Here is a 14,907-nt window from a genome sequence, read left to right as displayed (position 1 = left end):
AAATGTGTAGCTCACCTCTAAAAATACTACACAAACTTATGATGATTTTGGTATACTTAGCTTGTTTTATTTTCTATCATTATTTTCTCTTGTACCAGATAGTCTCATCAATTTTTTTTTTTTTGAGATGGAGTTTTGCTCCTTACCCAGGCTGGAGTGCAATGGCGCGACCTCGGCTCACCGCAACCTCCGCCTCCTGGGTTCAGGCAATTCTCCTGCCTCAGCCTCCTGAGTAGTTGGGATTACAGGCACGCGCCACCATGCGCAGCCAATTTTTTGTAGTTTTTAGTAGAGACGGGCTTTCACCGTGTTGACCAGGATGGTCTCGATCTCTTGACCTCCCAAAGTGCTGGGATTACAGGCGTGAGCCACCGCGCCCGGCCTTATGTTTTTTTTTTAACCTCCTAGTGGAAGGTTTGGCTACGTAAAATGTGTTTCATAAAGTTCGACTCTGAAGCATAATGCCAGTAGCACAGTTGCCCCCTATTAAGCTATGAGTGTGCAGCTTTTTGTAACCCTGGATATACTGAACTTAATGTGAGAGGCATATTCATCTGAGACTTGCAAGGGTTGGACAGTACCCTATCTAAATATTCTTTACTGGGTCAGTGAGTGATCTCTAGCTGACAAGTGTTGGCTGATGTCAGCTAACTACAAAGAATTGTCTTTGTCTGACAGAAGTATGCCCAATAAAATGTATGCATCTGAATCACTGTCTTAAACTCCACTTGTAGAAAATTCACACTATGAGACTCTTATTATGAAAATAAACGTTTTTCTGAAATTCTTAATATATATTTTTAATCAATATAAAAGTTTTTTTTTTCTTTTTGGGCTAGTGTTGCAGATTTTTTTTCACCGAGCATTCTCTCTTTGTCTCTCTCTCCCTCTCTTTCACTCTCTCTTTCTTAGTATGTCTGTCAGCTAGAAGTTATCAGTCTGTCATTGGTCAGGGATGATTTTAGCAGATAAGGGCATTATCATAACTGGTTTTGTTTTGTCAACAGTTTGAGTAGCTGTAAATTAGATAATAGAAATATTGGTCCAAGGTCACACATTCAGTAAGTGGTGGAGTTGATTGCAGTCTGGTCTATCTGACTCTAGAGTAATGAAACTCTTTTTTTAAGTCAGAGTCTTACTTCTTCACCCAGGCTGGAGTGCAGTGGTGCCATCTCAGCTCACTGTAACCTCCCCCTCCTGGGTTCAAACAGTTTTCTGCCTCAGCCTCCTGAATAGCTGGGATTACAGGCTCCCACCACCACACCTGGCTAATTTTTGTATTTTAGTAGAGATGGCATTTCAACACCTTGGACAGGCTGGTCTTGAACTCCTGACCACATGATCCACCCACCTTGGCCTCCCAAAGTGCTGCGATTACAGGCATGAGCCACCGTGCCCAGCCAAGAGTAAGGGAACTCTTAACTGCTAAGCTACACTGCCTCCTCTTAGAATTTTGGGAGCCCAGTGTTGATGAGCAGTAGGACGTATCACCAGCGCCCTCATCGTCCAATTAGATGCTGATCAAATATCCTTTTCAAATATTCAGGCACAGGGAATTGGGCAAATTATATATGTAGAGCAAATGTATATGAATATGCTTTATACGTCTATATAATTTAATGAAGTATATCCAGTTATATAAATTTGGGGCAATTCCCTTGTGAGGTATTGTGGAAATAAACTAATGATTTCTAACAGAAACCCAAAGAAAAACTGGGGAAAGTAGGAAGTCTGTTAGACAGGTATTCTTTCCTTTCACCTACCTACTAACTTAATGCAACTTTGCAGATCTTTAGTGGGTTTTCTTTATGATTACGCTGTCCTGGTCCTTTGCTTATGGTTTTCCCTCATCCATTGTGAATTCTGATGCACTCAGTACTGAATAATAAACACAAGTCTGATGGTGGGTATACCTAATGAACTTTGTGGCCTATCTCTGCATTTGTATTTTTTTTTCTTAATTTATGTTAGCTTCTTTTGTCTAAAGGTAGGAACTTAAACTTCCTAATATTTATTTTCACTTGCGACAATGATCTTTTGTGTAGGACTATTTATATACTCATAATATTACTCCTTAATATATTCTCAAACGTGTTACTTGGAATCTTTCTTACAGAACTTTGTTTCTATGTTTATACTTCTGGGTTAAAAATTTTTTTCTTTAATTATCTAAATTTTTAGTAATGATCTGAATTATTTAATTTTGTATATGCCTTCTACTCTCATCGATGTTTACATGGAATAGTAAAGAGATGAATTCCAATATTCTTACTTATCTCAGCATATCACTTGGGGAGTCCTCAGTTTTATTAATATTATATTTGAAGATAAAGAATTAATAGAATAAAGACATTCAAAAGGTAAATTTTGAAAATTTCATCAGTGGATTTTAATTGGGGAATATACATGTTTCAATAAACACTATAAATTGTCCTTGGAATCTATGCATCTTCCTTCTGTCAGATTGTGTTTGGAACATTTTTACAAAATTAATTGTACAACCTCGTTAATGAATATTCTTATTTGCAGCTCGTCATAATTTTTAGAGTTATTATGATTTTGTCATGTTATTTCAATTACTTATTGGCATATAGTAAAATCTCTCTCTTATTTGTATAATTTGGTAAAAAATGAGACATTAAAACAAATGAGGATAGTAAAATTAGTTTCTTGGAAAAAACATATTCCTCTTGAATGAGTTGCATATCTTCGTTCAAGTTTCTGTTTGGTATTTTTGTACAATATATTTTTAAAATCATCATTAATACATAGTAAACAGAATTACTTATAGGTTGTTTATGAATTTCAAACACACAGGAGCTTTTTTTCTGAAATAAATGTGATCAGATGGTAGCCATCGATCTGTTAACTTCCAGCTGAAATATGTAGTTCTTTAATTTAAAATCAAACTTACAAAAATTGCAAAGAGATAGAAAAAGCACTGAATGGTTTATTTGGTGTGTTTTTTTTTAATAAAAGAACTAATGTGAAAAATGCAATTGATAAAATTAATATTTATACAGTACATATGTGTTATACACATACATATGTTTATAAATTTATATATGATTATATGCATAAGTATGTTTCTCCCAAATCCCTCTCTTCAGTCTTTATTTCTTCTATAATCTAGTGTCGAGAGATGAACATTCGTAATATATCCATGGTTGTGACCAAAATTTCTGATTGTAATTAGTCCATATATTATTTGTTTTATATTAGAGTAACACAAAAATATTCAAATAAAGTAAATTATTCCCTAAATGGGTCAGAAATATTTATATAGAAGATCTTATAAAAATATTCTGGGAAATTTGGGTTTAGAATTTCTGCATTCCATGACTTTCACATATGTAGTCAGATAATGGTTATCTCAAAAAAAAATATTTTCAAAGAAATTACATTGGCTCTGGAAAACTACATCATAATTATTATATGAAAAGATGTAAATTTATGCATAAATGATGACCTGGTAAGTAAAATCACTTTACAGGAAAATTAATTTTTTTGAAATTGTAGACAGTAATTCCATGTAGGCAAGGTTTGTATGTTTGTAAAAAAGAAAAATCACACCACATTTGAAAATTACCTTGTCCACATTGAAAAGAGCAGACTTGGTTGGGCACGGTGGCTCAGGCCCCTAATCCCAGCACTTTGGGAGGCCAAAATGGGTGGATCAGTTGAGGTCAAAAGTTGAAGACCAGGCTGGTTAATATGGTGAAACCCCATCTCTATTAAAAATACAAAAATTGACCAGGCATGGTGGCAGGTACCTGTAATCCCAGCTACTCAGTAGGCTGGGGCAGGAGACTTGCTTGAACCTGGGAGGCAGAGGTTGCAGTCAGCCAAAGTGATGCCACTGCACTCCAGCCTGATTGACAGAGAGAGGCTCTGTCTCAAAAAAACAAAAAAAGAGCAGGCTTTGCCCAGATATAGTATGCTCTTAAATTGATTAGGTGTCATACTTTCTTTTATCTGAACAACATATTAGTAAATGGAGAGGATATTGGTGGTAAGGTTCATTGACAACCTGGAATCTAAAATGTAGACTTTTATATGGGTGAGGGTTTTGATGTGTGCATTATTTTTGTATTGCTGAAGTTTTGATTGAAACAACAAAAATTCATCATCTTACAGATCTGTAAGTTAGAAATCCAACATTGGCCTAATTGAACTAAAATCCCAATGTCGAAAGGGCTACAGTGTTCCTCTTCAGAGAGGCTATAACTTATTTCTTTGACTTTTTCAGCTTCTAGAGGCTTTCAATTTCCTTGATTCTTAGTCCCCATCCTCCATCAAAGCCAACAAAATTTTATCTCTCTGATCATTCTTACATAGTCACATCTCTCTTTCTGACCACAGCCAGGAATGATTCTTTTCTTTTAAGAACCCATGCGATTACATGCTAAACAGAATAAACCAGGATAATTTCCTCATCTCAAGGTACTTAATCACATCTACAAAATCTTATTCAACATGGTAGGTAGCATATTCATGTATTCTGGGGACAACAGTGCAAACATCTTTGGGGGCCATCATTCAGCTTACCACAGTGTGTGATGTCAGTAATATAGCAACAGATTCACAATGGGGCCTTTTTCAATAATGATTTTGTTCATATTGCATCTTCTAAAAGAGGAAAGTCATAAGAATTGATTCTTTAGTCATGATTTGGAAAGTAGTAGCTATGTTTTATACAGTGTGGCTGCTATGAAGTAGGAAGCTCAGCAGCAGTCATTGTGAGGGTGCATGTCTTGGCCATGAGTAATCTGAGTAAATTCTACCAATATGCTTCAGTAATTGAAAATAGAAGACATTCATATGAAATTTGCCGAAAGTTCTATTTCCAGGTATTAAGTAATTATCTATTATAAATCAAAATTACTCCAGTAGTCATAAAAATTATGTATTTACATGGCTAAACTCTAAAGTTTTGATTTGAATAATGCTAACAGATTGTAGCAAAAAGAGGTTTGGAGAGGGAGTGAACAACTGGGGCATAATTTCAGTATTACCACTTTCTGAAATTGTGAGCAGGGACAACTAATTTAGCAACTCTATTTCAGGGTTTACTCACAAGATGAGTTTCTTAGGCCTGATCTGTGACTACCTCACTCAAACAGTTAGAAAAACTTGATATAAAAAGTGACTAAGACCATGTATATATTCCATATCTTTTTATCATCTTTAATTTCTTCCATAATGAGTTCTATTAACTGTTTTGCTTTTATTTTGATTTATTGTCAATAATTTTCCCATACCACATATAATACCTAATAACATCTATGTGTTAAATCTATAAAAATATGCATTAAATCTATATTAGTACTTAGAATTCCACAAATTCCAACTGTGCAAATAAAGTAGGGAAATGTCCATTTAGGTTTCTGTCAAATATATAGATCTCTTTCTCCTAATATAATTACATACTGGTTGGGAAGTAGTTAGTTAAACATACAGTATTAGACATGTTATGCATTAACTGACCACTTTTTCTGCATTTGAAATTACAGAATGATTAAAATAATGATCACAGTATAATGAATATGATTTATTCTTCAGATTTTTTATGAAAGACTATTATATAAGATTTGGAATCCAGGTGCGGTGGCTCACTCCTGTAATTCCAGCACTTTGGAAGGGTGAGGCTGGCGGATCACCAGAAGTCAGGAGCTTGAGACCAGCCTGCCTAACATGACAAAATCTTGTCTCTAATAAAAATGCAACAATTAGCCAGCTGAGGTGGTGGGCACCTGTAATCCCAGCTACTCGGGAGGCTGAGGCAGGAGAATCACTTGAGCCAGGGAGGCGGAGGAGGTTGCTGTGAGCAGAAATCATTCCAGTGCACTCAGCTTGGGTGACAGAGTGAGACTCCATCTCAAAAAAAAAAAAAAAAATTTGGAGAAATCAAATTCCTCATAGTATAGTCAAGACATCACAATCTGCAGATGGAGAGACATGATGATCTTGTGAATGAATTCAAATGTCAGAGAAATTAAAGGTCTGTAGCAATATCAAAAAGCAGAGAGTATGCTAAATTAGTTTGACTTTATTATCATATATTTAATAGTATTTTAATACATAGGTTTGCTTATCCCTTATTTTGTCTCTTCTTAACCTCACTTAGGAGCCGTATTTGTTATTAATAATGGTTTAATATACTAGCCTACTGTACCATATTCAGGTAAAACAACAGTGTTTGTAGTTTCTTGACTAATTTGTTGATTAAATGAAAACCTACCACTACTTAAGTTTAGCAATTTTTTTCTAGATTTTAAAATATCTTTCTATGAATAATTCAGAATCTCTTTCTCTCTTCCAATCAAGGCAAAGTGATGTAGTTCCTGCTCTGATGACTTTTTTAAACTAACTTTCCTACTGGAAAATTCTGTCAATAGAGTTCTTAAAAGGATTTGTATTAAGCCTTCCACAGATACTCTGTTATTAAAATCAGGTCTGAGTAAACAGGCACATTCTGTGTAGTTAAAATTAAATACTGCTATAAATATACTCAGTGGTGTAATTCAGTTTACTGGTCACTTAGCGCTGATATAAAGGTCAAAATGTACTTGGCAACATCATTTGGAATTAGGATTATTTGGAGGTTATTTATTCTTGAGAAGTACTGTAATATCTGGTATGAAGTGCATTATTCCTTAGAAACTGCCTCAGTCAATAACACAAGCTTAAGAGTCTCATTTTCTGGCCCCTTATGTTGTGTACATGCAGAGTCAATCCATTGTTGTTATACAGTCAGTTACACAACCAAAACATAATTCGCATTTCTATTCTCCTTTTTAGTCATAATGTTGATGATTATAGTCAAGCTCTGTATTTTAATTTTAAAGAAATCCTCTAATTGTATTTCCACAAGCCATTCTAATTATTCTCTTGGTGTCTGTGTTAGTTAGGTGAAAATAGTCACTTAAAGCCACAAATGATAACTAAGAAGTGGGTGGCCGTAGCAATGTGTTAGGAGACACATATTTATGGGATTTTTATTTAAATTGATTAGCATTGTTCCATCCATAAACCAGTGGTTCTCAACTGTCCATCAGAATAATCTGGCAAGATTGTTAATGGTTTAGATATTCAGGTTAATGCCCAGAGATGGCTTTCTTTCTCTATCTATCTCTCCACCTGAAGCCCAGAGATTGTTCATGCCCAGAGATTGTTCACTTTCTCTATCTGCATCCCTATCTCTATCTCTCTCTGTCATGTTCTACTTCCAGATGGTACATATTTGCACCTAAGGCTGGAAACCGCTGATCTAGATGAGAATGTACCAAGCAGAAAGATTGAGTGAATTATCAGTGGCCATAAATTCGTTGACTGTTTGATTTGACTGAAAACTAGTTTTCAGCATTTTAACAGATTTTCCCCTAAAGGTGTAAGACAGAGTTTGCATTTTCAGACAAGGACACAGAGGAAACATTTAATCAATATGATTAACAGCAGGAAATAAATGGGTATTGCCCACTAGATTGTGATCTTCATTAAATGAAGGACTAATGCCTATTTTGAAATCCTTACAAACATATTTGAGTGATTGAATAAATACATACATACATACATACATATTTGATTTTGTACATCACAGCTTGAGTACGTTGTGATGAATTAGAAAAAGAAAAAGAACTCCTTATTCTTTCTATTTCCAATATATATTTAAAAGTAAAAACATTAATGAATTTCAATTTCCAATGATTACTTTATAATAAATGCAGAAAATAATGCCATAATAATTCACAAAACTCTGTACTTAACAGGAAACAAACACCACTCATATTAGATAGACCTTGCATTATTTATACAAAATGGCATTTTCTTTTTATAATTTTGCAGGTTTAGTAAAGTATAATTGAAAAATTGTGTGACTAACATATACAGTGTAATTATTTGCTATGTGTGTATTTTATGACATGATAACCACGATCAAGTCAGTTATCACATCTATGATTTCACCTAGTTTGTTTGCTTTGTTTTGCTTTTATTTTTAATTTCAACTTTTATTTTAGATATAAGGGTACATGTACAAGTTTGTTATATGAATCTATTGTGTGATGTTGAGGTTTGGGGCATGTATCACATCACCCAAGTAGTATGCATAGTACATGAAAAGCAGTTTTCAATTCACATGACCTTTTTTTTTCTTTCCCATCTAGTAGTCCACAGTGTCTGTTTTTCCGACGTTGATATCTGTATGTGCTCGGTATTTACTTCCCACTTATAAGTGAGGACATTTGGTTTTGGTACACAAAACCAAATACATGCTTAGTATTATGGCCACCAACTACATCAATGTTTCTGCAAAGGACATGATTTCATTCTTTTTTTTCTATGGCTCTGTAGTGCTCCGTAATATTTATATACCACATTTTCTTTACCAGATCCACCATCGCTAGTGAGCACCTTGGTTGATTCCATGTCTTTGCTGTTGTGAACAACACGATGATGAACATGTAGGTACATGTGTCCTTTTGGTAAAATTATCTGTTTCTTCTTTGGGTATATGCCAAATGATAGCATTGCTGGGACAATTTGTAGCTCTATGTTAAGTTCTCTAAGAAATCTTCAGGCTATTTTCCACAAGGGCTGAACTAATTTATATGCCCAGCAACAGTGTATTCACATTCCCTGTTCTCAACAGCCTTGCCAGCATCTGTTACTATTTTCTTGTTTTACTGTTTATTAATAACCATTGTGAGGGGCATGAGATAGTATTTCATTGTAGTACAGATTCACATTTCTTTAATGATTAGTGATGTTGAACTTTTTTTATGTTTTTTGGCCACTTGTATGTCTTCCATTGAGAAGTGTCTGTTAATGCCTTTTGCCTATTTATTAATGAGGTTTTATTTTTTTTGCCTCTTGATTTGTTTAAGTTTATTATAGATTCTGGATATCAGACTTTTTTCAGATACATTTGTGAATATTTTGTCCCACTCTATAGGCTGTCTGTTTACTCTGTAAATAGTTTATTTTTCTATACAGAAGCTTTTTAGTTTAATTACATCATACCTGTCAATTTCTGTTTCTGTTGAAATTGCATTTGGGGACTTAGCCAAAAATTATGGCCATGGTCAATGTTGAGAAGGCTATTTTCTACGTTTTCTTCTAGGATTTTAGTTTAAGGACTTACATTTAAATCTTTAACCCATCTTGAGTTAACTTTTGTGTATGGTGAAAGATAGGGGTCAGATTCATTATTTTGTATATGAGTGGCCAATTATCCCAGCACAACTTACTAAATGGGCAGTCCTATTACAATTGCTTATTATTGTTCACCTTGTCGAAGCTCAGGTGGTTGTAAATATGAGGCTTTATTTCTGAGTTGTTTTGTGTCCATGGATCTACATGTGTGTTTTTATACCAGTATCATGCGATTTTTATTTTTTATTTTTTACTTTTTTTTAGACAGAGTTTTGCTCTGTCACCCTGGCAGGAATGCAGTGGCACAAGCTAGGCTCACTGCTACCTCTGCCTCCCAGGTTCAAGCAATTCTCCTGCCTCAGCTTCCTGAGTAGTTGGGACTGCAGGTGTGGGCCACCATGCCTGGCTAATTTTTGTATATTTAGTAGAGATGGGGTTTCAACATGTTTACCAGGATGGTCTCAATCTCTTGACCTCGGGTACCATCTGCCTCAGCCTCCCAAAGTGCTTGGATTACAGGCGTGAACCACCTTGCCCAGGCTCATGCTATTTTTGTAACTGTGGCCTTATAGTATAGTTTAAACTTGGGTAGTACAATGTCTCTGGATTTGTTCTATTTACTTAGAATTGCATTGATTATTTAGGATCTTTTTAGGTTTGACATTGGTAGTTTGCTAGGAATAGTGTCAAATCTTTAAATTGCTTTGGACATTATGGCTATTTTTTGAGATTGATTCTGCCTGTCCATGAGCATGGGATGTTTTTCCATTTATGAGCGTCATCTTCTTTTTGTCTTTGGATGACTTTAATTTCTTTCTTTCACCTAATTACTCTGGCTAGGACTTCCAGTACTAATGTTGAATAGGAGTGGTGAGAGTGGGCACCTTTGTCTTGTTGCAGTTTTCAAGGGCAGTGGTTCCAACTTTTGCCTATTTGGTGTGATGTGGACTATGAGTTTGCCATAGATGGCTTTTATTATTTTAACATATGTTTTGTGATACCAACTCTGTTGAGGTATTTTTTTTTTTTCCTAATCATGGAAAGATGTTGGATTTTATCAAAAGCCTTTTTTATATCTATTGAAATAATCATATGATTTTACTGTCTAATTCTATTTATGTGGCAAATCATACTTATAGATTTGTATGGGTCAAAACAACTTTGCATCCCAGAAATAAAACCTTCTTGATTATGTGAATTAATTTGGTGATGTGCTGCTTCATACAGTATGCTAGTATTTTGTTGAGTATTTTTATGGCTATGTTCATCAGGGATACTGACCTGAAGTTTTGTCTTTGCTTTATTTTTTTCTTCCATTGTGTCTCTGACAGATTGTGGTATCAGGCTGATGCTCGTTTCATAAAATTAGTTAGGAAGGAGTCCCTCCTCAATTTTTTGAAATAGTTTCAGTAGGATTGGCGTCAGTTCTTCTTTCTGCATATGATAGTATTCAATGTATAAAGAAGAACTCCACCTGGTCCAGGGCTTTTTTTGGTTGGTAGGGTTTTTTTGTGTGTGTTTGTCTTTTATATTACTGATATAATTTAAGAACTTGATATTGGTCTATTTAAGATTTTAAGTTTTTCCTGATTGAATTTTGAGATATTAGCTGTTTCCAGGAATTTATCCATTGTCTACAGAGTTTGTAATTTTTGTGCATAGAGTTGTTCATAGTAGTCTAAGATGTTTGTATTTCTGAAGAATCAACTGTAATATTGCCTTTATCATTTCTGATTAGATTTTCTTCTTGTGCTGTTGTTGTTAATTCAGATAGTAGTCTATCAATCTTATTTGTTTCAATAACCAATTCTTGGTTTCACTTATCTTTTTTATGGATTTCTGTACCTCGATTACATATAGCTCTTCTCTAGTTATTTTTATTTTTATTATTTTTTTGAGACAGAGTCTTGTTCTGTCACCCAGGCTGGAGTGCAATGGTGCAATCTCAGCTCACTGCAACCTCCACCTCCTGGGTTCAAGTGATTCTCTTGCCTCAGGCTCCCAAGTGGCTGGGATTACAGGCATGTGCCACCATGCCTGGCTAATTTTTTTGTATCTTTAGTAGAGACAGGGTTTCACCATGTTGGACAGGCTGGTCTCAAACTCCTGAATTTATGATCTGGCTGCCTTGGTTTCCCAAAGTGCTGGGATTACAGGCATGAGCAACTGCACCTGGCCCAGTTATTTTTTTTTTTCTTCTGCTATCTTCAGGGTTGGTTTCTGCTTTTTTTTCCCATTTCATTTGGCTGCAAAGTCGGACTGATAATTTGAGATCTTTCTAACCTCTTGATGAAGGTGTTTAGTGCCATAAGCTTTGCTCTTACCACTGCTTCAGCTACATCCCAGAGATTTTGATAAGTTTTGTTTCTATTTTCATTATTTCCAATGAATTTTTTATTTCTTCCTTAATTTTGATGTTATCCCAAGAGTAAATTGTTTAATGTATTTGTAGTAATTTTGAGAGCTCTTATTGCTATTAACTTCTTCCATTTTGTATTCCACTGTAGTCTGAAAGTGTGCTTGGTGTGACATCTAATTCTTTGAATCTATTGAGACTTGCTCTATGACTGAGCATGTGGTCAATCTTAGAACATGTTCTGTGTGAAGATCAGAAGAATGTATATTCTGTGGTTCCAGGGTGGAGTGTTCTTTGGATGTCTGTTAGGTATATTTGGTCAAGTGTCAAGTTTAAGTCAAGTGTCAAAGTTAAGATTCATTGTTAGATTTCTGCCTTGATAATCTGTCTAATGCTGTCACTGGGGCGTTGATGTCTTCCACTATTACTGTGTGGCTTAATAGGTCTTCTGGTAGATAAAGAGGAACTTGTTTTATCATTCTGGGTACTCCAATGTTGGTGCCTATATATTTATGTCTTCTTGTTGGATTATATCCTTTATCATCATGTATGCCTTTCTTAATTATTATTGACTTAAAGTCTGTTTTACCTCTTACAGAAATAGTGACCCTTGCTCTTTTATGTTTTCCATTTGCTTGGTAGATCTTTCTCTATCATTTTGCTTTGAGCTTGTGGATTTCATTACAGATAAGCTAGGTCTCTTGACAGAAGGCATCTGGGTTTTGTTTTTTTATCCAGCCTGTCACTCTGTGTCTTCTAAGTGGGGTGTTTGGCCCATTTAAATTCCAGGTTAGTATTGATATGTTAGATTTTGATCCTTTCATCATGTTGTTGGCTGAATGTTATGTAGACTTGAATGTGTAGTTACTTTACAGTGTCTGTGGGCTGTGTGCTTAAATGTGTTTTTGTGGTAGCAGGTGTCATTTCTCAATTTTGTGTTCAGTACTCCCTTAAGGACCTCTTGTAAGGCTTGTCTAATAGAAATGAATTTCCTCAGTATTTGCTTTTCTGAGGAGAATTTTATTTCTTCATTGATGAAGCTTAGTTTGGTGGGATATGAAAGTCTTTATTGGAATTCCTTTTTTAAAAAAGTTGCTGAAACTAAGCCCAATCCCTTCTGGTTTGTAAGGCTTCTGCTGAGAAGTCCATTGCCACCCTGATGTGATTCTGTCTGTATATGATACATATGACTTAACTCTTCTTTCTGGCAGCCTTTACGATTTTTCCTTTTGTGTTGACCTTGGTGAATCTAATGTTATTGAGCCTTAGGAATGGTTGACTTTTACAGTATCTGGTCAGAGTGCTCTCTGTTTCGTGAATTTGTATGTCAATTTCTCTAGCAAGATTAAGAACATTTTCATGGAATATGTTCTCAAGTGTATTTTACAAGCCTTTCATGCTTTCTCCTTTTCTCCCAGTAATTGCAATGAGTCATAGATTTGGTTCCTTATAGAATCCCATATTTCTCTAAAGTTTTGTTCATTTTAAACTTATTGTATACATATATATATGTATATAGTCATAGATTTGGTTCCTTATAGAATCCCATATTTCTCTAAAGTTTTGTTCATTTTAAATTTATTGTATATATATATATATATGTGTATATATATGTGTGTGTGTGTGTGTATATATATATATACATATACATGTATATATATACATATACATATACATATATATATACATATATATATACATATACATATATATATATATTTGTCTAATTAAACCTGGTTCAAAGAACTAATTACTGAGCTCTGAGATTCTTTCCTCAGCTTGGCCTCTTTTGCTGTTAATACTTCTGATTTTATATCTTGTAGTGAATTTTTCAGCTCTAGAAGTTCAGTGTGGTTCTTTCTTTAAAAAGTTATTCATCTTTCAGTCCTTACATCATTTTTTCCTATTCCTTGCATTCCTTGGATTGGGTTTCAATTTTTTCCTAAATTTTGATGTGCTTTCTTGCTATACAAATTCTGAATTCTATATCTATCATCTCAGTGATTTCAGGCTGGTTAAGAACCATCACTGGAGAGCTAATAGACTCCTTTGGAAGTTACTACATACTCTGGATTTTTAAATTGCCGGAGTGCTTCTGCTGATTCTTTCTCCTCTCAGAGGGCTGGTGTTATTTCAAAGGTGGTTAAGTTCAGTGTGGTCAGTTGGCTTTACTTTTGGATATTTTCAGAGGGCCAGGGCTCTGGACAAGGTCTTTATTTGTGGCTTAGTTCTTGCCCTTGGTTTCACGGGGAAGTATATAAGCAAAAGATATTTGATGTTGTAGTTTGGGCTGTGAGCCAGGAAATGACACCTAAGAGTAATGGCCAATCGACAGGCTCTTACTCAGTCACACAGTTCCTTTATCTTTTCTTGCATTTGCAGCCATGCTTTGCAGCATGAGAGGGAGAGGAGTGATCCCCTGAGCAGGTCCACTTCTGTGCTTTCGGTGAGCTCCTCTGATCATTGGCACTGTGCCCTTTTTCTTTTATTAGATGTTCTGGACCATGGGGCTCCCTTAGGCACGTGCTGTATTATGGAGATAAGCCACACTCTTTTTGAACTGGCCCTGTCAAGGGGAACATGGTCAACTCCTATGCCACCCCATCAATCCCCACCTGTGCTGAGTATAGCCTCCTCTCCTGTTGGAGTCTTGGCACTCCCGAGATGCATGCTGAATTTCCAGGGCAACAAGACTGGCTTATGGCTCCATTCTCCAGGCCCTTGGGTTTGGCTTCTGGGTGCACTGGGAGACCTGAAATGTTCCCAGGCCACTGGGAAAGTACTCAAATGAACAAAGCACCCAGACACTGTGAACTTTTTGTGTTATAACTGAAGTTTATACCATTTGACTAACACCACCACATTTTTTATATGTCTCTGACCCTAGTAACCACCATTCCGCTGTCTACTTCTATAAGTTTAACTTTTTAAGATTTCACATATAAATGAGATTTTGCAATATAAGTCTTTTTTGTCTCACTTATCATCAGGGTAATGCAAATCAAAACCACAATGAGATATCACTTCATACATGAGATGATGGCTACTATCAAAAAGATAAGAGATAACACAAGTGTTGGCAAAGAGACACTTCTATGAGACAAGGTTTCACTGTGCTAACAACCATCTCCTGACCTTACGATCTGCCCACCTCGGCCTCCTAAAGTGCTGGGACTGTAGGTATGATCCACTGCTCAAAGCCCAGAGTTGGCTCCTTCTAAGGGCTGTGAGGAAGAATCTCTTTCATGCTTTTCCCATAGTTTCTGGTGGTTTTCTAGCAATCCTTGCTGTTTAGCACAGGGAAACCTTGTCTCAACTAAAAATACAAAAAAAAAAAAAAATTGCCAAGTGTGGTGTTGGGTGGAACCTACAGTTCCAGCTACTCTGGTGACTGAGGC

Source organism: Cebus imitator, unplaced genomic scaffold (genome assembly GCF_001604975.1).
Source record: "Cebus imitator isolate Cc_AM_T3 unplaced genomic scaffold, Cebus_imitator-1.0 Scaffold35, whole genome shotgun sequence".
Lineage (NCBI taxonomy): Eukaryota > Metazoa > Chordata > Mammalia > Primates > Cebidae > Cebus > Cebus imitator.
The sequence above is the reverse complement of the archived record's forward strand: the minus strand, read 5'-3'. Positions refer to the sequence as shown.